The sequence below is a fragment of the Acomys russatus genome, chromosome 21 (genome assembly GCF_903995435.1).
Source record: "Acomys russatus chromosome 21, mAcoRus1.1, whole genome shotgun sequence".
NCBI classification, from domain to species: domain Eukaryota; kingdom Metazoa; phylum Chordata; class Mammalia; order Rodentia; family Muridae; genus Acomys; species Acomys russatus.
In genome coordinates this window covers 7,967,826-7,994,306 of record NC_067157.1, presented here as the reverse complement: position 1 = coordinate 7,994,306, position 26,481 = coordinate 7,967,826, and the positions used below count along the sequence as shown (strand labels likewise).

General features: G+C 43.9%; 1 protein-coding gene across 1 annotated transcript in view; it reads left to right on the top strand.

Moving 5' to 3' along the window:
* Positions 1–26,481, top strand: part of Pdss2 (decaprenyl diphosphate synthase subunit 2) — a 242,005-nt gene that overhangs the window by 164,193 nt on the left and 51,331 nt on the right. The window lies entirely within an intron of this gene.

Below are 26,481 nucleotides of genomic sequence, written 5' to 3'. Positions count from 1 at the left end.
GTGGAAGATGTGTAATGCCATACTGGAATGCAGAGCCGATATCATGTTTACATGCTGTAGGTGGGTAAACAAGGGGATTCTTAGGTGGTCAGAGCAATGCATCAGAAGTCGAGAGCAGTCCTTAGGGTGGTCCATGGAAAGGAATGCTGGGATTGTTCCGGCTGACACTCTTGCCCTCGTTGGCATTCATATAGCTACCTTTTCAGAAACTGCTTCTTCATAGCCAGTTCTCCACACCCAGAAATATTTTAATGTCTGTCCTACTTAATTATTTTATCTCAATCAAAGTGTTACCATCTTGTGCTTTTTTTTTTTTTTATCATCATTACAACTTTAAGTCTCTTCCTACAAGATATAAGTGTCACTGTGTTTCTAATACCAAAACAGTACCTGGTGTGTCAGTAGTAGCCCCACCCCACCCCTGTTGCTAAATTAATCATTTAGAAAGCCCTAGAATGGTTGTAGTGGAAAATTTTTCTGAGAAGGATTATTAATATACCATAAACTGGGAACACTTAAAGTGCATTATCTGATGTCTGGATATACAGATGGAGCAAGGAAACTATACTAGTTAGGTTGATAAGCATTTCCATCGCCCCCAGCTGTTTCTCCCTTTGTGTTCCTCCATCCTTTACCTTCTTTGTGAGCCACAGGCAATCCATGCTCACTATAAATTAGTTTGTAGTTTTGTAGAATTTTGTATAAATGGATCTAGAAGTATCGACCCTTTGACTGGGGCCTTTGAACAGTTACATTGAAATGCATCCATACGCCAAATGTGAGTAGTTCACTACTGCTGCTAACTGGTATTCAATTGTAAGGATCTGCCACTGTCTGGGATCCTCCTTTTGGTGAAAATTTGAGATGCTTCCAATGTTAAAGTACTCCAGATGAAGCTACTGGGAGCATTCGTGTGTGAATAGTCTACTAACAGTGCACTTCCCTTTCCTTAGGCTTACCTAGGAATGATCATGTTGCTATTTATTTCCTTTTGGATAGAAACCTCATCACGGACTTTATATATCATACAATGGGTATATAGTGCTCTGTACTGGCTAGTTTCCATCGTCTTGACCAAGCTAGAATCATTTTGGAAAAGACTCAATTAAGAAAACAGTGCCTCCAGCTGGGCCTGTGGTGTGTTTTCCTGACTGATGATTCACATGGGAGGGTTCAGGTCACTGTGGGTGGTGCCACCTCTAGGCTGATGGCCCTGGGTGGTATAAGAAAGCTGGCTGAACAAGCCATGGGGACCAGCCAGTAAGCAGCGCCTCCTAAGGCCTTTGCATCAGCTCCTGCCTCCAGCTTCCTGGCCTGACTTTTCTCAGTGATAGACTGTGGCCTAGAAATGTAAATGAACAGGTCCTTTCCTCTGCCAGGTTGCTTTGGTCATGGTGTTTCGTCACAGCACAGAACCCTAAGACATGTTCTTACTGCTGGGTCATCTCACTGGCTCCCATGTTACATTTCTGTCACTCATGTTTGAGAATTCTGGTTGTTCCACACCTTGCTACAACATAATGTGATCAGTTTTTAATATTTTATCCATTCTCAAGTATAATTTTGGCCTACCTTACAGTTTTAGCTAATTGTGGTTTTAGCTTATATTTCCCTAATAAATAGCAATATTGAGTATTTTGCATCTTCGTGTTTATTTGCTATTAATATCCTTTAGTGATAGCATAATATCCTTTACAGCGTCTTTATAAACATTTCCCCCATTTTACTATTTGGTATTGAGAAGATACCAACAAGATAGCTTGTTTTGTTTGGGCCGTTTTGTTGTTTGCTGTTGTTGTTTACCTTGCATCCTGCAGTCTTCCTAGTGTGTTAGTCATAACAGCCTTTGATGTTGTAGGTTCTGTGAGACCCTATGTAGATAGTCAGATGACACTTGTGGATAAAGAGCATTTTCCTTCTTTTCAAAGTAAGTGCTTTTTTTATTCTTTTCCTTGTCATGCTGCACTAGGCATATTGGTAGAGAAAACATGCCACAGATCACTGTTGTAAGACACTGATTGGGAGAGGCTATTCTGGGAGAGGCAGAGGCCAGTTCTATGCTTTGTAGACCAGGCTGGCCTCAAACTCACAGCAGTCCACCTGCCTCTGCCTCCCAGAGTGCTGGGATTATAGGCATATCCAGCTAACATTTTATACTTTTATCTTGTATATGTGTATAGGTGTATGCATGCCACAGTGAAGGTTGTGTGTAGGGTCAGAGGAAAACTTTATAGGCAGTCAGTTCTATGGAAGGATGGCAGGCTTTGCCTCAGGTGAAAGCAGTCTTAGAGCGCTTTGCCCTTGAAAACACCAGATTCCCCACTGAGATAAACTGAGAGGAGCAATCCTGGGTCCGGAATTAAGGAAAAGGACCGGATACTCCGACCGGTCTATTGTGTTGCCAATCAACCAGGGGGGAGGAAGCAGAGGAGAGTCCTGGGGAGGCAGACCAGCTGGGAGAGACAAGGCTGCTGAGGTGCAGATTGCTCCAATCTGATAGAAAAATCTGCTTACAGGCCCAGAGAGACTGAGGGCGTCGCCCCGCAGAACTGATTCCTGGAAGGTTAATTCTTGTTCTCTCTAACCTCCTTTCCCTCTTGCTTAAAGTAGTTGGGTTGTAAGGAAGAGACCTTTGATTATTAAATTCATAATAAAACTTAATTGTTAAAGACTAGAGCCAACAGTTCTCTCCTTCTGCCAAGTCAGTCCTGGGGATTGAACTCAAGGCATCAGGCTTGGCAACAGGTACCCTTGCCTGCTGAACTACCTTACAGACCCTACCCAGGTCATTTTCCAGAACTGTTCTTTTTTTGTTTTGTTTTGTTTTTTGTTTTTTTGTTTTTTGAGACAGTGTTTCTCTGTGTATCCCTGGCTGCCCTGGACTCGCTTTGTAGACCAGGCTGGCCTCGAACTCACAGTGATTCGCCTGCCTCTGCCTCCCAAGTGCTGGGATTAAAGGCATGCGCCACCACGCCCAGCCAGAACTGTTCTTTACTTAGCAAGTTACTTTGAAAGATGAGCTAATCGTCTTGCTTACTGGTTGCAACAAAAACAATTGATCTCTCAAACTCTTTTCTTCAGCTCCAAAGAAACCATTACATTGCCTCTGCAGGAGTTGAGTCAAAGGTAGCACATGATACAAATGGTGCACATGTTTCTTGCACTGGCTTAATGAATACAGTCCTTCCACTCCAACTCAAGAGCATGTCCTTTCACTACCATCCATAAACTATGGACAGCTAGCTTATTAGCCTGGGGAAGGGGTTAAGATGAAAACCCCGGCCCAAACCACATCCTCTGTAAATGTGTCATGTGAGTGATAGCAATGGAACCCTGGGGACAGACCCTGTGGACTCTTGATTTTAGGGCTTCATTTTTCTTTTGTTTTGTTTTTATTGAGAGAGAGATACGTTCCTCATGCCTTTGTGGAGGCAGAGACAGGAGGATCAGCAATGTCGATTATGATGGCCTGGCTCAAGAAGTTTCAGAAAAGAAGAGTATTAACAAGTGCCTAACAGACCATTCTTGTGATATTTTGGCAAATGTGGCTGCTTTCTGCCCTTACCTATAGAATCTGCTTGAGGCTAAATTGAAGAATTTGGGCTTAGTAGTATTGGCAGAGGAGACTTTAAGACAGCCTCTGCTACGTTGACATTGGTGGTCACTCTTACGCAGATCTATAATGAAAAGGAACAAGCTGGACAAAGAAAAGTAGAAAAAATATCATTTGAGGAGAAAAGTAGTGCCAGGAAGTATAAAAAGGTGTTTTTTATAAAATGCAGTGGTGCATGCCTGTAATCACAGCACTCTGGGAGGCAGAGGGAGTCAAATCTCTGTGAGACTGGCCTGGTCTACAAATCAAGTTCAAGGCAGCCAAGGCTACACAGAGAAACTCTGTCTTGAAAAGCAAAACACAAACAAACAAAAAAAATGTAAAAAGCAGCCCAATGCTAAGTGGAATAAAAGGAGTGATGGCTGACCCCACCCCAACTAAGGAGTGATGGCTGACCCTACCCCCACCCCCAGCTAAGGAGTGATGGCTGACCCTACCCCCACCCCCAGCTAAGGAGTGATGGCTGACCCCACCCCAGCTAAGGAGTGATGGCTGACCCCCCACCCCCCAGCTAAGCTTCCAGCTCCTGAAAATGAATTAAAGAAAAGTGGAAACCATGGAAAACAGAAAGCTGTGACAATGTGTTTGAACAAGGGGGCCAAGTTCCAGCCCCAGCAAAGCTGAGGCTGCGTTGGCCATGTGGCTCTGGCTTTATCATCAAGCATACAAGAAAGGGATTGTGGAATTCCCCTCTACAGCTTAGGAAAGCTGCTGAGGCCAGGCGTGTGTCGGGAGTGTCCCTCCATGAGGCCCAGGGAGGCCACTGAATGAAGCTGTGAAGGTGAAGCCTGGATTTCCCTGGAGATCCCAAGATGTTGCAGGTGCCAGAACCATGGGATCCCTGCTGAGGGGAGCTGCTAACACTGTGGAACCAGGTCAAGGCAGGGACATGTGGGTCAGTCAACTAAGCTGAAAGGCGCTGGGGATCCAAAGAGCGATCTAACAGACATGGAAACACAGAGTTTGGAGTTTGCACTGCTGGGTCGAGGTCTTGCTTTGGTTCATGTTTTCTCACCCTGCGTCCTTTCCTCTTTTTGAGATGCTAATGTGCCAGTGGAAAATCTGTTTCTCTGTATGTTGGACGTACGTGGTCTGTGGTCTGCCTTTTGATTTTGTTTATACCTGGGGTTACAGTGAAGAGATTGTCTCAGAGACAGTCTCAGAAGGGACTTTGAGGTTTGGAGACTTTTGAAGTTGTACTGAGTTCATTTTTTTTACATTATGGTATGGCTACAAGCCTAGTGGGAGTGAGAGTGTGGTGGTTTGGATAGGAATGGTCCCCACAGGCTCCTATATGTAAATGCTTAGTCACCAGGAGGTGGCACTATTTGAAAGGATTAGAAGTATTAATAGGTGTGTCCTTGTTGAAAGAAGTGTGCCACTAGGGGTGGCTTTGAGGTTTCAAGGACCCAAGCCTGATGCAGTCTCTCTTCCTCTCTGCCTGTGGACCAGGATATAGAAGTCTCTGCCACTCTTCCAGCACCAAGCCTGCCTGCATGCCACCATGACCCCCCACCCCCATGATGAAAGTGGATGAACCTCTGTAAGCAAGCCCACCATTAAAATACTTTCTTTTATAAGAGTTGCCTTAATTGTGGTGCCTCCTCACATCAATAGAACAGTGACTGTGATAGCCATGTTCATACACTTTGTCCAGTGTTTTAGTTTTAGTTATTTCAGACAAAAACCTAATCTCTTTTGCTCCATATTAGCCAGAAATGCTAGACCACAAGACTTTTTTTTGATTTATAACATCTTTTTATAAAATAAAAAATACAAAATTCCCCCAGTAAAATATATAATTCTTTTGTGCCCCGGCCCCCCAGGGTTCGACTAATGCTCGAGAGGAGAAATTTCCTGTATAGAGATAGAACACCAGACACGAAGAAGGGGGCAAGTCTGCATTCTGATCAAACCCCGCTTATTGAAAATTTTCACAGAGTTTATATAGGCACAGAGGCATGGGTATTTGTGTAAGCAAGGGTTGCTATGGATACCTAACTCTGGAATGCTCCAGCAGGTAGGTATCTACCTTTACAGCTGCTATAATTGCAGGAGAGAAATTCCAGGAAAGTCGTGAAGGATCTGGTTAGTCAGGAAAAAGCTCCCGGAACTGCTGCTCGCAGGCAGCTGGCCTTTAATCTGATCTTATCAGTAGTCTCACCGGAAAAGGAGTAGCTCGGGGGTCTAGAATGACCAGCCCCCACAATAAACCACAACAGGTGTCTAACTGCCGACCTACGACAAGGTCAGCTAGTTTCTGGTGAATGGCAGACTTCTGGAGAAACAGGAACCTAGGTTCTGACAAGATGGCTGAACATTGGCCATGTAGCCTGTCCCCAACACCTTTGTGTTGTAGATTACTAAGTATTCATTGAGTGTTGGTGTTAAGCCCTTCAGTCACGCGAATAAGAAATTTTAAAACTATACCAATTTTGTACTTGGTTGACCTGGAAGGGGGAAAAAGATGACAAAGTCGCTATAAAGGAAGATTACTTTTAGAGAAAAGCTGGTGTAGCTGAGATTAGATTAATGTTGTGGTCTGGCAGACTTTTCAGATTAAAAAAAAAAAAATTAAGCACTTCAGAGATGGGAAGTGCAAGTCACTCTTGTAGACTGATGAGTTGGTAGACAAAGGAAGATGAAGTGGAGACCGTGGAGGGTGAGTCAGGGTGACTGTGGCGCAGCCTGTTCTGCTGTAGTTGGATTACTAACGCTGTAGGTTGTGCTTGTTCTTCTTCAGATATTAAGCAAGGGCCGGAGGATACGCCTACGCGAGTGCCCAGCAGGTGCCAGGCCCAGGGCTTGATCCCAGGCACTTCAAAATAAATAAATAAACAAACAAACAAACAAACAAAGAATACAAGTAATGATTTCCCTTTTTCTTTTGTTAAACCATTATGTAAGTATGGTGCTTTCAACATAGAATCATAAACAGCTGGTTCTCTCAGCATCTACTTAGAAACCAAAGGATAGTAGTAATTTCTCAGTAAAGATGCTGTCTCTCAGAAAAATGCACTGATCTTCAGCGTAATGAAGAGATTGGAGTATAAAATCTAATTAAGCTGTTTCTCTTTTAAAATTTTTTTCTTTAATTATTTATTATGTACACAGTGTTCTGCCTGCACATCTACAGGCCAGAAGAGGGCACCAGATCACATTGTAGATGGTTGTGAGCCACCAAGTGGTTGCTGGGAATTGAACTCGGGACCTCTGGAAGAGCAGTCAGCCCTCTTAACCTCTGAGCCATCTCTCCAGCCCAAATTAATCTGTTTCTTTTGGAATCTGGTTGGGGTGTCATTAAGAAACATTTATTAATAATAGAACTGAGGCGGTGAGATGGCTCCGTGGCTGAGGGTGCGGGCCACCCAGTCTGTCATCCTGAGCTCAGTCACCGGATCTCACTGGTGAAAGGAGAGAACCAACTCCTGTAAATTGTTCTCTAACCTTCACGTGCCACGGCATGCACACACATGCATAGGCACACAAATGACATAAATGTTTATCTTAGGTTAGAATTTCTATTGCTGTGATAAAACACCATGATGAGAAGCAACTGGGGAGGAAAGGCTTTATTTCAGCTTACAGCTTACTCTCTGTCATGAAGGGATGTCATATCAGGGCAGGAGCTGATGCAGAGGCCGTGGAGGGGTGCTGCTTTCTGGCTTACTCCTCATGGCTTGCTCAGCCTGCTTTTTTATATAACCCAGGACCCGCAGCCCAGGGATGGCACCGCCCACAGTGAGCTGTGCCCTCCCACATCACTCATCAGTCAAGAAGATGCACCACAGGCTTGTCCACAGGCCAGTCTGGTGGGGACATTTTCTCAGTTGAGGTTCCCTCTTCAAAAATGATTCTGGGGGCTGGAGAGATGGTTCAGTGGTTAAGAGCACTGCCTGCTCTTCTAAAGGTCCTGAGTTCAATTCCCAGCAACCACATGGTGGCTTACAACCATCTATAATGTAACCTGGTGCTCTCTTCTGGCCTGCAGGTAAACAAGCAGACAACATTGTATACATAATAATAAAATAAATATTTTTAAAAAATTATTCTGGCTTGGGTCTAGTTGCTGCCATAAATTGAAACAACACAATGTTGGTTTTGTTTGTTTTTTAATTTCTTATGTATTTATGTATTTATTATGTATTCAGTGATCTGCCTGCATATACACCTGCAGGCCAGAAGAGGGCATTAGGTCACATTATAGATGGTTGTGAACCACCATGTGGTTGCTGGGAATTGAAGTCAGGACCTCTGGAAGAGCAGCCAGTGCTCTTAACCTCTGAGCCATCTCTCCAGCCCCATTTTTTAATTTCTTTAAAGCAGAGCTAAACTGGATATTATTGATCAAGTGCTTATTAGTAAATATACAGAATCTGCTTGTGCCAAAAAATATACTGAGTATTTCTGGATACCTAAACCAAACCTGCAGTTAAGACCGCAGCAGCTCAGAACTGCCCTTGAGACCTAAAAGTGTGCACAACTCAGAAGAGAGGTGTGCATACGAAAGCCCTACACAGCAGTTTACCCATAAAACATATGGCAAGTTACACATGTGTAGAAAGGCTGTGTGTGCAGAAAGAGAAAGGACAACCCACTAAGAATTCACTAAGTTTCAGAAGTTTCATAACTGGGCATGGTCATGCACTCCTGTAGTCCCCTTGCTCAGGAGACTGAGGCAAGAGAATGGGGAGATTGAGGTCAGCCTGCCTCGAAGAAAAAAAGGTGGGAGGGGAGGGGGCAGGAGGGGAGTTCTTGGGGGAGGTAGTTTCTGTCAGTTCTAAATTGAATCCTAGAAGTAGAGTAAAAATGAACCAGAACAAAGTTGGGAGCTCTGGAGACGGCTCAGTCAGTAAAATGTCTGTCATACAAGCCTGAGACGTGAGTTGAAATCCCTAGCAGTTGTGGAATCTGGGTGACTATGTGCAACCCCAGTGCTAAAGGGGTGGGGTGGGGCAGACACAGACTGCTGGCTCCCTGGAGCCCAGTGGCCAGCCAGCCAGCCATGTCAGTGAGTACCAGGCTCAGTGAGAGACCCTGACTTTAAAAAAAAAAAAAAAAAAGTGTAAACCAACTTAGAAAGAGAACCTGACACATACACGAGTGGCCAGGGATCAGGGACTGATGAAATTTATCACATCAGGAGTTGGCATTACACACTGGCTGGAACATTCGACTTTATTCAGTCATTTCACATGACTTTTGAGCATCTCCTGTGTGGAAGACACTACAAGTACAAGGGCTCCATGAGGGAGATGTCTTTGCTTTCATGGAGCTGCCCCCTTAAAGGAGAGGACTGCTAATAAATACACTTGGGAACAAAGGAGCTAGAGAAAAAACTGCCTGGTATCGGGACAAATGAAAGCACAGTGTTAGGGTGACTGGACACAGTTCATGGAAGGCCCCTGAGTTCTGAAAGGTAAAAACGCAGACAAGCTGTGGAGATTAAATTACAAAGCCAATCCAGTACCAGCAAAGGCCTGAGAGAAAAGGTGCTGGACCCAGGTTCAACTTAACCTAAGCGGTGGGGGGTGGGTTAGGGGGAGGCGGAGGAGGGGGAGAGAATCATTGTTTTAGGGTGTGTGGTCATTGCTCTTTATCATTTGTTGGACAAAATTCATCCGCCTGTGTTAGACAAGGCACGTGTATGTGACTGAGAGCTGAATTGGAGGCAGAAATAGAACAAAACTGGAACTACCGCCCTGCTGAGGAAAGGTGGTCATTTTGAAAAGAGTAAGTAAACCAGCGTTTAGATATTGGCCATTTGGCTTCAGGAATTGGGGTTTAAAATACCGCTCAGTAGGAAAACACCTTGGTAACTTATTTAATGAAAAGGTCTTTGGAAGGGTTTAGGTGGGAGTGTGGATAGGGAAAATGGGGGCTGTGTCATGTCGTGGTCCCACTTCCTCTCTGCTCTGTGTCCTGACTGGATGTCATGCTTTCCCCAACTTGATCGGCAGCATCCCCTCTTAAGCTTTGAGCCACGTAGATCCTTCCTCCCCTGCCTTGTTTCTTTGTCTAGCATTTGGTCTAGCAATGAGAAGTGTATCTAATGCACAAGCTAAAGAAACGAGAGGCAGAGAGACCAGCTGGAGGTCCGTATGAAGCCACAGACACAGTTGCTGGTAATGAAAACGATAGGAAGACTCTGAATTCAGAAGGAATCCGTGCAGGGCTGAATGGGCGTGGTCCCCTTGTGTTTGGATGTTGGGTCTGTAGGGAGCAGCACTACTTGGGAGGGACGAGGAGGTGTGGCCTTGTTGGAGGATGTACATCACTGGGGGTGGACTTTGGGGCTTCACGGACCCAAACCAGATGCAGCCTCTCGCCTCTCTTCCTGCTGCCTGCGAATCTGGATGCAGAACTCTTGGCTCCTTCGCCAGCACAACCGCCTGCAGGCTGCCATGAGGCTAATGGACTAGACCTCTGAAATTAAATGCTTTTTTTTTTCATAAGAGTTGCTGTGGTCATGGTGTCTCTTACCAGCAGTGGGACAGTGACTAAGACAGAGTCAAAGCTCACCCTCATTAACCCTATGTTTCCCATACAAGTTTTTCAGTTTGGTGCTAAGCCCAAGCAGCATTTTTTCTAAAGTTAATTGCATTCCACAATAATGTGTTTTCCATATTGATAGACCAAAATTAAGGATACAAAGTATAGCTGGGCAGAGGTGATGCACACCTTTAATCCCAGCCTTTGGGAGGCAGAGCCAGGCAGATCAGATAAACCCTGTCTCAAAAATCAAAAAACAAACTAAAAAAACAAAAAACAAAAACTCCGAAAGTATATCGGTTCGTTTCACTCTTTTGTAGAATGTAGCATTTCCTGTCTCTCATACAAGGCACCAGAACCACCCAACTGAGCCATGCTGGATTCCTGATGTACAGAAACTGTGAGTTATAGTGAAAGTTTATTAAGCCACAAAGTTTGGTATATTTCTTATGTGGCAATAGATAACGTATACGGCCACAGAACTGTAATGCCTTCCTGTTACGGAAATAGACTGGGGTGTGTTTGCGTGTGCTTTAGCTCTGGATCCAGCTATCCAGCTATCCAGCTTACTTTGGTAACAGATGGCCTGACCAAGCTGCCAGTCCAGAAAGAAAGAGTGACTGGAGTAGAGGCTAGCTCTGTCACTAGTAGAGGCTGGCTCTGTCACTGGAGCTGGCTTCAGTTTGTAACCCTCCTGCCTCAGCTTCTCTCATGCAGGGATTACAGGTGTCTACCCCACACACAGCTCCACATCCACAGGACTCAGGGTAACTCTACCAAGAGTAAACGACAGTCCCATCTGTGTGCATCTGGAGGCTAGCCCATGCCTGTCATGAGGAAGCTGGTTTGAGTTTGACCAGAAGTTTCCAGCTTAAAGACCCAACCCTGCCCTTCCAGGGATAGGAGCCATTGAATAAGCCTGGTGTGAACCATCTCAGCCTGTAGAGAGCCAGGTTAGGACTTAGAGTTTCAGGAGAGCCACAGCAAGCATGTTCGTGAAGCAGTGATAGTATTTAAAAGACGTTTCCATAGTTCATTAAGCCTTTTGTGAAAAATCTCCAGGCAGCACTGATAGAGAATTTCACTCCCTCCAGCACCGTGACCCACAGCGTGGGTCCTCAGACCGAGGCTTGCATGGGTCCTCAGACCACGGCTTGTGTGGGTCCTTGGACCGTGGCTTGGTTTCTGCAGATGAGCAGTTTCAGACTGTAAATATCCAGGAAGAGGATGCTGCACTTGCTAGTCTTCGTATACACTGGGTAGTTGTCCATAAACACGCAGACACCTGAGAAAAGCATTGCCATCCTCTTGAGACTGGGCTGTATGGGTGCCAGCCGTGTCCCGTGGGCTCGAGCCTTTGAAATCCTCAACCTGGCCGAGCCCATGTCAGCAGTGCTCAGGACTTCAGTCACTCAAGGCTTCTCACACCTCCCACTCTCCAGCACCACCCTTGGGCTTTGCAGTCAGTCCCCTGCCCCTCCCCAGCTTTCTTTGTGCTGGACCCTCGCTGTTGTCACTGTGGAGTCTGTACCTGCTGTGCTGGCTAGGTCTCGCTCATTTTTCTTTCTGTAATCTAAAGAGTCATGAATCAGGCCAAAGCCACAAAGTCTCGCCATTAACAGTGTAGATTCTAAAGCTACATACATACATACCCATTGTGCTTTTGTGCATTTTAGTGAGTTTTTCCCCAATTTTTTCTTAGGTATCATTGTTTTCCAAGCTGAAGGACATGATGATCATTGAAGTAGTCACTTGGTTCTAAATGTCTTGGCCTAAGTGTTACCGTGTTGTTTATGACAGTAGTCCATGCTTGGCAGGCAGAGAGGACCACAGTGTTTGAGGTGCAGACATGACTGCGCCTGTGTGCAGACAGAGTACTAGACATGGGGAATCCAGCGCTTTGCAGACTGTGCCCATAAAAAAAAAAAAAAAAATGGAAGGTCTGGGGTGGGATATAGATTAGAAATAGAATGGGTTCGTTTTCTTTGAAGACAAATACATATATGCTTTTACATATAGTTTAAAGGAAAATACATATTTTAAGAGGTTTGAAAGTGAAACAGTAAGCATTACGATACTCCAAGGTGTCTTTCATTGGCCCATTTACTAACAACCTGCCCCTCATATTATACCTAAGACATATAATAATGAGCTAATAAGGTGTGTCATGTCATGTTTTATTGTTTGCTGGGCATCTGTTCAAGCTTATATCACAAGGCCAAGACTTTGAAGAGTCTCATAGTGGTGTTGACAATAATACCTATCATTTTACCAGCATACTTTTTTCAAGAAGAAACAGTTTTAAATTGTTTGTTAAATATTGAATTTATTCCAATTTGAAAGCAAATGAGAGTAATTTGAAATGGCTTATTCTAGTTATAAAATACACCCACACATTACATATGAGAGATCCACATAGTTTAAAAAGAAAAATAATTTTAAAATCACTAGATATCCAGCACTGCATTTAAAAGCAAAGTATCAGGTAAGGCAGTAGCTGAGTGTGAAGTGTTTGATGCACACCATGAGGACCTGAGAACTCCCAGCACCCACAGAAGCAGCCAGGCGTGGCAGCGTGGTAAGCATAAAGCCAGGTGTGCTGGCACACATCGCTGGTACCAGCACTTAGGAGGCAGAGGCAGGCATGTCTCTGAGTTCAAGACAAGCCCGGACTACAGAATGAGTTTCTAACCAGCCAGGCCTACACAGTAGTATCTTGAGTAAATAATTATTTTAAAGATTTATTTTTAGGCGTGGGTGGGGTGACCCACACCTTTAATCCCAGCACCAGGGCTGTTACACAGAGAAACTTGTCTTTTAAAAAAAAAGATTTATGTGTGTATCTGTCTGTATTTTTCATCGACTGTCTGTATGAAGGTATGTGCAGGTGAGTACTGATGCTTTTTAGAGCCTAAAGGGGTCAAATCATCTGGAGCTGGAGTTACAGGTGGCTGTATGTCACCCGATGTGGGTACAAGGAATAAACTCTGGTCCTCTGGAAAGGCAGAAGTAGTGATCTATCTCTCCAGCTTCCTCTCCCCCCAGATAGTTTTATAAATAATAAGGTAGGGCCGAAGAGATAGCTCAGAGATTAAGAGCACTGGCTCTTAGAGAGACTCAGAGGTCTTGAGTCTAATTCCCAGCACTCACATGGTGGCTCAGGACCATTTATAAAGGGGTCTAATGCCCCCTTCTGGCTTGCAGGTGTACATGCAGCAGAGCATTTATACGATAGATAGATAGATAGATAGATAGATAGATAGATAGATAGAGTATAGAGAAATGGAGAAAGATTCGCCCAGTGCTAACCTCTGTCCTACACACACACATACACACACACACACACACACACACACACACACACACACACTATACAATATGTACATATACACACACACATATATATAGTGTGTGTGTGTGTGTGTGTGTGCGTGTGTGTGTATGAATGTATGTATACGTCAGTGTTTGCTGCAATCAGAGGGCCAAGGAATGCCATAAAAATCACACTGTGAAACAGACCTCACGTGAGAGACTTATTGGGGCGAGGATATACAAAAGGCTGCCTCTGCGCAGGAATAAGAAAGAAAGCAGGCTGTGAAGGCATGGATTTTATAAGGGGCATGGAGCATGCGCATAGGGAAAATACACGACCTGTGGTGTCAGTGGAAATGTGTGAGCCACCCCACCAGGTGGGGCATGGGGGAGCACCTAGTTCTGGTGGTTCTTGGTTTACCAACTATATATGCTTATAATATATAGCTATTACATTGTATATCTTAATCCATAAAATATCTTTATTTGAAGGAGCTTCAAAAGCAACAAAGGTGTGTTACATGAACACACTGAAATCAAATCTCAAGGCATTAGTGTTAGATTAAACAATAGTTTATCAGGGTATAGCTGATGAGAAGAAGGAAGGCTTCGTGTGCTCACTGGTCCTTTCTCTCAAGAACACCTTCCTCAGAGGAGGTGCTCAGTCCTGATGCCACTTGATATCCTGGGGGAAGTGGGGGCTCTCCTTCTCTGAGGAATAGGGCAGGGGGCATAGAGGAAACAGGAAGGAAGGGTGTGACCAGGAGGAGAGGAGGGAGGAGGCTATGACCAGGATGTAAGTGAAAAAGTAATAAAAAAAAAGTTTTTTTTTAAAAGAACACCTTCCACTTTATAGGAGATTGTGGGCAAATGTTTTTATTTGTCAAATTTTGAAATTGAATTTAACCATTTAGAAGTACTTTAAGTCACTGACTGACAGCCAAGCATCAGAAGACTGTGTATTTGTCTGAGAGATGAAACATTACGATAAAGCTTGTGAAATGTTTAATAGAATACCATTCTGAGGGGCTGGCAAGATGGCTCAGTGAGCAAAGACGTGCCACCAAGGCTGATGCCTTGAGTTTGATTCCAGGAATCCACATGGTGCAAAATGAAAACTGATACCTGCAAGCTGTTCTCTGGCCTGTACACACACACGCGCGCACACACATACACACATACACACACACACAGAGAGAGAGAGAGAGAGAGATACACACAAACACACATCAGAGACACAGAGACAATGACCCCATACCCCAAAATTAATTTTGTCTTGTTCAGAGGACAAGAAAAATGTCTCAGAAGTAAAACTCAAGCCTTCCATTACTGTCTATCTGTATGCCATTGAGTCCCCACTTTGCCTCTGTCACGAGCTGCTCCTAATTTCTGACACTAAATGCTTGCTGCTTACTCAGCATTTCCTTTTGGAGTCTCAGGGTGAGCACATCCGGGACCAGATCAGGAGTTCAAGGTCATCCTGCCTAACTTAGAAAGTTGAAGGCCAGCCCGGGCTATAGGTGACTCAATGTCAAAAAATAAAATAAAATAAAATAAAATAAATAAAAAAGTGAAGTGCTTAAGTAGCATACATGAAGGCCCAGGTTCCATCCCCAGTACCACATAAACCAGGCACAGTGAGCACGCCTGTAACCCCAGCACTCAGAAGGTAGAGGCGGGTTTCCTAGAAGCTCAAAGCCATTCTTGGCAACCTAGAGTTAAGCTTGAGGCCAGTCTGCCCTACATGAAACTCTGCCTCAAAAGACAAACAATAAAGATAGCAATAACAATAACCTACCATGTTTTTTTTTTTTTTGGACTATAAGACGCACCTGACCATAAAACACACCCAGTTTTTAGAGCAGTAAAACAAGAAAAACAGTAAAAACAGCAATCAGACCATAAGGTGCACCCTAATTCCCCCCCCCACACACACACACTTTTGGGGGGAAAGTACATCTTATGATCCAAAAAAATATGGTATATTGTTTAAAATGAGGGAAATAGTTTTTTGGGTTTGTTTTTTGTTTGTTTGTTTGTTTGTTTGTTTGTTTTAACTTTCCTCTCATAGCCTATTTGGTGGTGGAAATCTTTGTTTTTTCCAATGAATTTCAGAGGGATTGAGAACATTATGGCTAGTAAAATTGTCAGTGAAGTGTTACTGTGACATCTCCCCGTCATTAAAGGGTCTCTTTCAATGCTCTTCTGAAGGATTCCGTGGCACAGCACCCCTTGGGACTCAACCACTATCTGTGAAAAGTTTCTTGGGGACTCCAGGACTAGATCAAATCATCAGTCCACATGGGACTGACTGGTAAGTGCATGAATAAGTTCATCTTGCTGGAATCAGTTCCCTGGGCATTCAGCTAGTCCAGCCCCAGGGAGTAGGATTGTCCCCCATTTGTTGTGGTATGAGGGTAAAATGTCCCCTGGTGGCCCATACGTTTGATGGCTTGGCCTCCAGTTGGTGTGCTGTTGTGAAGACTGTGGCACCTTTAGGCTTTTGATCCTTGCTCGATGAAGTGGGATCCTGGGGAGAAACCTTGAGCTTTTATAACCAAGCTGCACTCTCTGTTCACTATTTCCTGACTTTGAATGCACTGTGACCAGCTGGCCTCCTGCTCCATCCACTGTGCCTTACTCCCAGCTGTGTCTCCTTGAACTGTAAGCCCAAATAAACTCTTCTTCCCTTAAGTGGCATCCTGTTGGGTATTTTCTCACAACAACAAACAGCCTTCTGACCGATCCATCATTTAAAGTCCTGACACATGAAAATATGTGGGAATAACAGTGGTGCCACTGAGTTTGAGGTAGAATGAAACAGGTAACCAGAATGTAGATGTGTTCAAAAAAGTTTAAGGTAACATGGTGACACTCTGTTTGTGGTTTTGATTTTGGAGTTTAGGTTTGGTTTTTGTTTTTTGAGACAGGGTTTCTCTGTGTAGCCGTACCATCCTGGACTCACTTTGTAGACCAGGCTGGCCTCGAACTCACAGCGATCCGCCTGCCTCTGCCTCCCGAGTGCTGGGATTAAAGGCAGGTGCCGCCACGCCCGGCAACATTCTGGTTTTTAAGACCGTGTTGAAAGATATGGGAAGACCTGTATAAATTTGTTTATTAGTCAGTCACTGATCACAACGTACCCGACAGCAACACGAGGAAAGAAGGGCTTGCTGTGGCTTGCATTCTGTTGCAGCAGGGAAGGCATGGGGCAGGAATGTGACACAGCTGTTCACAGTGCATCACGTTCCCCGAGCAAAGAGGAATGGACACTGCTCATCTGGCTTCTGCTTTTTTCATTCAGTCCAGGAAAAACCCTGACCCATGGACAGTCCATCCACAGCCAGCCAGCTTTACCGCAAAGACAGGAAGATCGCTGCAGGTTTCAGGCCAACCTACATAGCAGTACCTTATCTCAAAAACTGAGGGGAAAAAAAAAAGACAAACATTTTTTTTAAAAAGACATAAAACAAACACAGTGAAGATTTCTGGCTTAAATCCTAAACTGTAGCGAGAAGGAAGTTGTGTAAATCAGCTGGGATGCCATACATAGAAGACAATTGATTTTGTCACAGTCTGGAGGCCGTACATCTAAAGTTCCGGGCATTTCATCTCTAGTGAGGGCTTTGGTCCTTGCCTGCAGACATCCCCTGTCTAGCGGTATCCAGACATAGCAAAGACAGACAGTAGTAGAGAGTTCTTTGGTATCTGATAACAGTTGAGGGCACTAACCATGTTAGTTGGGGCCACCTGCTTATGGCCTCATGTCACCTTAATTACTTTCTTGCTGCTGAGATACCCGGGCTCGGGGTTATGGCTCCAGTGTTTCCATGTGAGAGGATGCAGACATCTATCTGTAGCAGTGGTCAAGAAGAGCATCTTACTCACTCCTCCATCATCAGTGGCTCATAGACTGCACTTGGCCTTCTCCCTGCCTGCCCGTCCTGGCTTGAGCTGAACCTTGTATATGGGTCAGGGTGCAGTAGGAAGAAACCCAGTTGGTCAATCAGTGAAATGCCTTCCCGGGTTGCAGTGATGTGTCACTTTCTACTTGTTAACAACTAAGGTAATAATTTTGGTCAGTAGCAAGACAGTCTCAAGCTTGGCCGGTCAGTAAATGGCTCAGGAGCTTCTTTCTGGAGAGCAGTTTGGCAGAACGTTTTAAGAGACTGAAATGTTCAGACTGTTGATGGGATAAATCTAATGGCAGACTCCATCTGTTGTAGGCAGCCTCCAGGGTCATCAGTGAGCCCCACCCCCTAGTAGTCCCTATGCTAGACTTCCAAGGCTAGGATATAAAGGCATACGAAGCTCTCTTTGGCCTTGCATTTACTCGTGAGTCTCTCACTCTCTTTGGGAAATCAGTTGCATATCATACGAGTAGCTCCGCAAAGTGGCCCATGTGGCAAGAAACTTGGCCACACTGCCAGGAATCCCCGGAGTGGGCTCGAGAGCATATGATGGCCTTCCGCGCTGTGGTCACTCCTGAGCACGTCAGGAGGGAAGGGTTGCTCTTTTTGAGGCAGGGTCTCCCACTGTCCCTGCCCTTCTTTCCTACCCTGGAGCTGGAGCTACAGGTGCACACTGGCTTTCACAGGATGCCTGGGGCCCAAAAGCAGGCCATCAAGCTTGCACAGCAAGCGCCTTACTGCCTGGGCCACCTCCCCAGCCTCTAGAAACATTTTTGAAAAGCTTTAATAATAATCGTTTTCATATCTTTCCAGCTGTGTTTTGTTTTGTTTTGTTGTAATTTATATGGATTCAAAACTTCCAAATGCTAGATACTGAATTTCATTCAGAAATTTAGACCCAACAAGACAGGAAAGATGTTTACTTCAAGTATGACAAATGCAAAGACCTAAATCCCTATAAATGTAACATTTATGTAACTTATGATTGTCTCATGGTTCTCCCTGCTGTATGTAGTTTGTTTTATTCATGTGTAAGAAAATAAATTTATATGTTAAAAAAAATAACAGACAAACACTTCCAAATGCCTACTTTACTAGCTCCTGTGTAACTGGGATATAAATCAAAACAGATTATCTTGTCCTATGAGATGAGACTGTTAACACACCATCCTTTTTTCTCCTCGCATTGCCTCAGGATTCCTGAAGACACACTCGTTGTGAGATCTCTTTGATGCATTGCTTCAAAGGGTGTTACTACTAAGCTTAACATACAGGATTAAATGCCTTTTTTATTATACATATTGATGGCGTGCATCGACACACAGCCTACTTTTTACCCTAGATGATAATAAGGGAGCTGGAGAGATGGCTCAGTGAGTAAGAGCACTTGATAGCCTTCCAAAGACCCTGGTTCAATTCCCAGCACCCACACAGTGGCTCAGAACTGTCTGTAACTCCAGTTCCAGGCGATTTGATCCCTTCTTATAGCCTCACTAGGCACTCGGCACGTGTGTGTTACACAGACAAGCATGCAAACAAAGCATTCATATACATAAATATTTTCAAATTAAACTTATATGAAGCATTGTATATGTTTCTGTTATATGTTAAGCAAAATCCAATTGCTGTATATCTGAGGATAGTCTCTACCATTTACTTGTGCCTGGTCTTGCTCACAATATGTTCTTGAAACTTCCTTATCTGCTAAGTAAAAATTATGATGCTTAAAGCTTGGGGTGTGGAGTGGCATGTTAAGTAATGCAGCAGTGTGACTGTCACCGTGCCATTAGGCAGCAGCATGAGTCAGGCTCCGTTCATCTTCTTTATCCTCCTAGTCCTGAACTGCTGGCCTATGAAGTTTCCCTGTATTTGTCTCACTTTCATCTTTAAGATTTTATTTTTATTTTTTATTATTTATATGTGACCATGCACATGAGTACAGTGACCACAGATTCCAGAAGGCACCAGATCCCTGGAGCTGGAGTGGCAAGCAGTTGTAGATGCCTGACCTGGATGCTGAGGTCCTTGCACCAGCAGTGTGTGCTTTTCATGGCTGAGCCATCCTCCCAAGTCCCTTACTCTCATTTTAAAGTGTAGCTCTTACTCAGCTTCAGAAAGTAGTTATGAAGAGCTAGGCCTCACAGCCACACCTGTAACCCCAGCACTCGGAGGCTTAGGGCCAGCCTCTGCTTTGTAGTGAATTGTATAAGACTCTGTCTTTAAAAAAAAAAAAAAATCAAGGGAAATAATTTAAGCATTACAGTATGTGTTGAGGGAATCTAGTCACTTATCCAACCCATATTTAGTTCTCATTTAAAAAAAAAAAAAATGACCCAGAATATGGATCTAAGTGGCCCAAAGCTCAAGCTTCTGTGATCTGTGTAAGGGGGGCAGCAGGGGGCATGAGAGAGGTATAGTTGGAGAGCCCCGTACTCAGTTCTGGCACATGCTCCAAGCTGAGCACATTGCTAGCCGTTTTATACTTTTAAAACATTCTTTCAACTCCAAAATGGTCAACTTCTGAGTATCCAAAACTCTTCTGATCATGTGAAAAGAAATCGTTTGGCCCAACAGATCCCAGCAACTCCTTGGCCCAATTAGTTTGCATTTGTTCAGTCACCATGAACCTAACCTTGAAGCCCTCATAGCCACAGTAACAAATGCACTTTGGTCTTCCTGTGAATAAAAATAAATGTTTCACCCCATGAGCAAAGCACCTCAGAGTGTGCATCTCACAGATGAAAAGTGACAAAGAAGCAGGTGCTTACTAACGCATCAGTGCCCACAACCATGCCAACCTGGGGGTCCAGTCTCATGTGAATAGACCACCAGTGCCGCTATCTCAGGCACTACCAGCCTGCCTGCTATTATTTCAAGCAGCTTTACCCAAGCAAAATAAATCATGAGCTAGAGAGCAAGGTGACAGTAATCTAAATTAAGATACCTCTGTTTGACAGTTATTCAGTATGCATAATGACATAATACTCCTTCCTAAAATAAAGAAGTTCCGTCAAAAGTAAATATCCACTGAGTATCATCTTTTTGCTTTTTTGAGACAGTTTGTCTGTGTAGCCCTGCCTGTCCTGGACTTGCTTTCTAAACCAGGCTGGCCTCAAACTAACAGAGATCCGCCTGCCCCTGCCTCTCAGAGTGCTGGGATTACAGATGTACAGCACCACACTCAGAGAGTATCGTCTTTTTTATATAAGAAACCTTTGGGGGGGGAAAGCTTCATGTAGAGTCAGACATGGTGGTACACTCCTTTAATCCCAGCATTTGGGAAGCAGAGACCAACAGTCCTCTATGAGTTCTGTGCTGGCCACAGCTGTATAGAGGGACTCTGTCTCAGACAAACAAATGAATACACGAATATACAAACTTCATGTAAAGCTAGGCATTGTGACACATGCCTATAATACCAGCTCTTGGGATGATAAAAAAAAGAGAAAAATAATTACAAGGCCACCCTAGACTATGTAGTGAGGCATTGCCTCAGCGTGTGCGCGTGCATACACACACACACACACACACACACACACACTAACAGTGCATTTGCATGGCATGCTGGAGTCCCCAGTACAACAAAGAGAAGAGGAAAACTTTCTGTAGCTGGGTATGGTGGCAAATGTCCATCTCCCAACACTTGGGGGAGGTCTGAGAATATCAAGAGTTTAAGCTCATCCTTGAACATAAAAGTTGAGGGACAATCTAGCCTACACGAAACCCTGCCTCAAAATAAAGTAGATGGATGGATGGATAGATAGATAGATAGATAGATAGATAGATAGATAGATAGATAGATAGATAGATGGATGGATGGATGAAGTTGCATGTGAGAAATTCTCAAAGAATACATTTTACATGGTTTTTAGCCCTGCACACACTGTGGTGCTGTAAATATATCTAAGTCTATTCTGACTGCCACTTCACACCCATTTTCTGTATCTTATATTTAAAGAAACTGGTTTAGATGTCTGTCACTATCAGACCAGTTTTCCTAGTATATACGTGACAATCTGCTATAAATTATTGTTTTAAAACACAAAATCCCAAGTGTTCAATTTTACCAATAAAACCAGATATTGGGGTAAAAACCTACTAGTTCAGAGAGAAAGAGAAAGCACCCAGCTGACCTTCCTACTCAGCAGACGTCCCAGGAGGAAAAAGCTAAAAGCTAAAAATATCTTCTTCACCATACTGTCTTAAATGCCCCTCAACTCAAAGCCCTCCTTTCTATTTAATTCCTGTCAGCTGGTTTCTTGTTCTGCCTCTTGACCTAGGGTTAATTTTATTAAATCCTGTGTACAGAAAGCTCTTGGGTTAAAGATGTATGTTAGGGCTGAGCCACACCATAATCACCTGTTTACAATAAACCAAGTTCTTGGGTTAAAGGTGTGTGCTAGGGCTGAACCACACCAAACCAGAAACAAGTTCTTACAATTCACAGTCTCAGGGTTCACAATGGGGTCAAATATCCTGCAGCAAGAAATGAATAAAAGGATTTTGTTTCATTAATAACCAGCTTCATAATAGGTAATAACTTGATGCTTGGGGAATAACATTTCTGATTAACTTAGGTGCAGAGTTATTAACTTATGGTCCAATTAAGTGATGGCAGTAGTTTTCAGGGGACCATAAATTAATTGTTTCTGGTTATCTGAATCTTTTTCAGAGATTGTATGTTCTCTGAATAATTTAACAATATAAAAGTAATGAATAATAAAGGTCCTAAGTCTCAGTAAGAAAGACATCGTGAATAGAACTAGCCCTTGGGTGGTTTCAGGTCCTGCAGTTAGCCTTTTACATAGACACAGTTATACAGTTACATACACACTTATATAATAATATACATTTAAAATTAATGTATAACTTAAAATGCTATGGAAATTGGTATGATAGCCACATCTCATGTATGATGAAGGCTCTGTCTATCTGTGTGCATATGTTTCTGATTTTTTTTTTTCTATCCCTGGACCATGAGCGTCTTATGAACAAACCTTTTATCAATCTTTACATCTAAATTACTTGGCAGAGGTCTGGCCCATGATGCATAGATGAGTGTGTTAACACAAACAACCAAAAGTTAATCAAGAGCCATACATTTTTTTTTTTTAGTTACGTTTTCAATTTTTAGAGTTACAGACAATTGTGAGCTGCCATTTGAGTGCTGAACAAAGAGCAACAAGTGCTCTTAGCTGCTCCAGCCTCATTTCCCTGTGGCTAGCACCCTGCTCTGAGTCTCGTCCCTGGCACACCACGGACCAGTAGTCCCTAGTCAGTTGTATAGCACCCGTTAGCGTTTACAGTTCAGATGAGCACACAGCGACATGGTGAACTGAGCTGATAAACAGAGCTATAGTCCCTTAACCAAAGGCTGTTTGAAATGGAAGGGTGCCTAAATGATTAAGACGTAAATAGTCACTCAGGCAGTCCAGAGAGAATTAAGCACTGTATAAAACTGAAACTAGGTAATGGTTTTCAAAAGAAGAAAATATTTGTGGGAATTCTTGGGAATAGTATTCAGGCATACTTATTACTGGAACTACTCAGTGGACAGAGAATGCAAGGAAGTAATGCCTTTGAAGAGAATAATATTTTAAAATTCCAAAAAATGTAAAAGTAGTATTTAATTCAAGAAATATCTAAATGGCCATGTAACTGAAAGGCAGGTCTCATAGGGGATAGTTTGGGTAAGAATTGGGCCAAAAGGCATTGCTTTTTCCATAGACGGGAAGGTTGACTGTTGTGTTTTAGAGTTTATAGACTGTATGAGCAAAGGAGGAGCATTAAAGGACAATTATTTTGATTGTTTATTTCAACCAAGTTAGGAAGGACAGAGGAAAATAGAAAGGAGGAGAGAAATACCAAAAGGCGGAGAAAAGCTTTGATAGATACATGATCCACGCCTCACATGCCGTTAGGTGCTTGTATGTCTGTCCAGACACATGCCCGTGGTCACTTGAGGACACCAAGAGCATCCAAGAAACACTGTTTAAAGCAGAGGAACGAGACAGGAAATGAAGGGAAGGGAAGTGGGTTGATTGGTTTGGGGTTTTGTTTTGGGTTTTTGGTTTTTGTTTTGTTTTGTGTGTGGATTGATTGTTAAAGGGAGGTCAGTGTTAAGCAATGAGAAAACCGCCATGCAGACATCCTACAGGCCATTGTGGTTGTAGATTCTCCTAAAAAGCATCACTGTGGCAGCTATGTAATGCCTGTTCATGGAGCAAATACGTTAGTAATTTCAATAGATACACAAAATTTTCCATTTAGTTTCTACCTCTCCCAGCCAAGTGTGAGAGGCCACAAAATCAAGAAAGTGACAGATGCATTTCTTCTGGAGACCTCTCTGGGATAATCTGCATGCTTGCTCGTCTCTAAACTTCATTGTGTGGTTTATACAGGGATCTTATGAACCAACATCTATCTTGTTATTGTGTCATCTTTTTACAACCTGATTCCGGTGCCTTTGCTACCATGATGTGTAAATAGAGCCTGGTTGTGCATAGCTGTAATCCCAGCACTGGGGAGGTGAAGGCAGGCAGCTCTCCATTACATAGGAGTCCTAGGTCTACCTAAGCTACAATAGACCCTGCCTCCTCCTCTCCTGCCCATGGTGGTCTTCATTTTGCTTAGGATTGTGCAGTGCTTTCTTTGCTTTGGTTTTAGTGTTGCACTTGGAGTTTATCATAGAATGAAATACAGATCAGATTCTACTTTTTCCAAATAGTTCTAGTAAGCAGTACATTCACTGAAAAGTAACTATATTTCCACAAAATATAGTAAATTTCTGCATATACTTTGGTTATTTTCTGGACTGTTTTGTTCCATTTTCTGTCTGTCCAAAACACATATTTTTGTTTTATTTCTCTGTGTGTGTGTGTGTGTGTGTGTGTGTGTGTGTGTGTGTGTGTGTGTGTGTGTGTGTGTGTGTGTGTGTGCATGTGTGTGTATGCATGTGTGTGTGTGTGTGTGTGTGTGTGTGTAGATACAGGCATGTGAGTACAAAGAGACTGGAGTTGCAGGTGGTTGTGAGCCTCCCAGTGTGGGTGCTGGAGACTGAACTTTGCTCTTTTGCAAGAGCAGTAAGTAGCCTTAACCCCTGGATCAGCTTGTCAGCTCCACTTGCTTACTTTCTTTCTGTCTTTCTTTCTTTCTGTCTTTCTTTCTTTCTTTCTTTCTTTCTTTCTTTCTTTCTTTCTTTCTTCATTTTTGTTTCAAGACAGGATTTCTCTGTGTAGTCCTGGCTATCCTGAAACTTGATTTGTAGACCAGGCTGGCCTTGAACTCACAGAGATAAACCTGCCTCTACTTCCCAAATGCTGGAATTAAAGGTGTGTCTTTCTCCCCCCCCCCCCCCCCCCCCCCCCCACTGAGTCTGGTAGCTCCTCCTCATATTATCAGGTGGGGCCAGGTGAAATTCAGTGCAAGACAGTGCGTGGTCTTCTTTTTTTCAAGGCTGCCCTTGCTGCCCCCCCCCCCTTCTTCCTTTATTCCTGCCTGCGGTGGTTTGAATAAGACCGGCCCCCAGTAGCTCACACGTTTGAATGCTTAGTCACCAGGGAATGGAACTGTTTGAGAAGGATTAGGAAGCATCTTAGAGTCTTTGTTGTTATGAAGAGACACCATAAGGCAACTCTTACAAAGGAAAGCATTTCACTGGGGCTGGCTTACAGTTCAGAGGTTTAGTCCATTATCATCATTGCGGGAAGCATGGCGGCCTGCAGGCAGACATGGTGCTGGAGAAGGAGCTGAGGGCTCTGCATCTTGATCAGCAGGCAGCAGAAGAGACTGTGCCACACTAGGCAGAGCTTGAGCATAAGAGAACTCAAAGCCTACCCCACACAGTGACGCACTTCCTCCAACAAGGCCACACCCACTCCAACAAAGCCACACCTGTTAATAGTGCCACCCCCTGTGGGCCAAGCCTGTGGGGGCCATTACTGTTCGAAGCACCATAGGAGGTGTGTGTTGCTGGGGGTGGGCTTTGAGGTTGCAAAGGCCCATGCCAGACCCAATGTCTGTCTGTCTCTGTCCCTCCTTCCCTTCCTCCATGGCACCTTCTCTACTTCTCTCCCTCCCCCTCCCTCTCTCCTCCCCTGCTGCCTATGGATCAGGATGTTAAAGCTCTCAACTGCTCCAGCACCATGTCTGTCTGCCTGCATCCTGTCATGATGGTCATAGACTAACACTCTAAAACTGTTAGCAAGCTCCCAGTAAGAGTTAACATGGTCAGGGCTGGAGAGATGGCTCAGGGGTTGGAAGCACTGACTGCTCTTCCAGAGGTCCTGAGTTCAATTCCCAGCAACCACATGGTGGCTCACAACCATCTATAATGAGATCTGGTGCCCTCGGATGTACACACAGGCCGAGCACTGTATACATAATAATAAATAAATCTTAAAAAAAAAAAAAAAAAAGAGTTGATATGGTCATGGCGTCTCCTCACAGCAGTAGAACAGTAACTGTGACACCTGTCCTTCCTCCGGTCTGTTCTTCCTTCCTTTTGAGAGGAGAGGTTTGTTTGGTTCCCAGTGTGAGGGTCAGCTGCTAGTTACTGGCACTGGCCAGGGAAGAGAGCATGCACGTGTCTCCTAGGTGACATTTAGAATCCCCTAGCCTGTTTGGAGATGGGATGGTGCTATTCACTTCCCCAGCCTCCTGGGGCCCACACGCTGAGCATGCTGCGTCTTCATGTTCGCTCACTCCCCTCATCCCTTCAAGAGCACTTTAATTTTGCATTTCTCAAATATATTCATAGCTTTTAATTAGCTGTATTGTTTGGGTTTGGTTTCTTAAATAGTGTCATGTGGTCCAGGCTGGCCTTGAACTCTTGATCCTTCTGCCTCCACAGCTGTGTGACACCAGGCCCAGCTTGATTTTTTTTTTTAAATATGTTTGTGTATACAGTAGAATAAAAGACTTTGTCTGTTTCCTTTCTGATAAGTTTTAGTTATATTTGTTATATGAATTATTAATTCTTCCCCCTGCTACTATGTTCAGGTATCTTCCCGTTTGTAGGAATTTTAGTTTCCTCAATGCACACAGTCTTCATTATGCCCTTACTGTTTTCACACAAGTTAAATGCGCTAGGACTGTCATGCTCCAGAACGCTCGGTAACATTCAAGAACTGATGGTGCGTGTGAGCAGGAGTC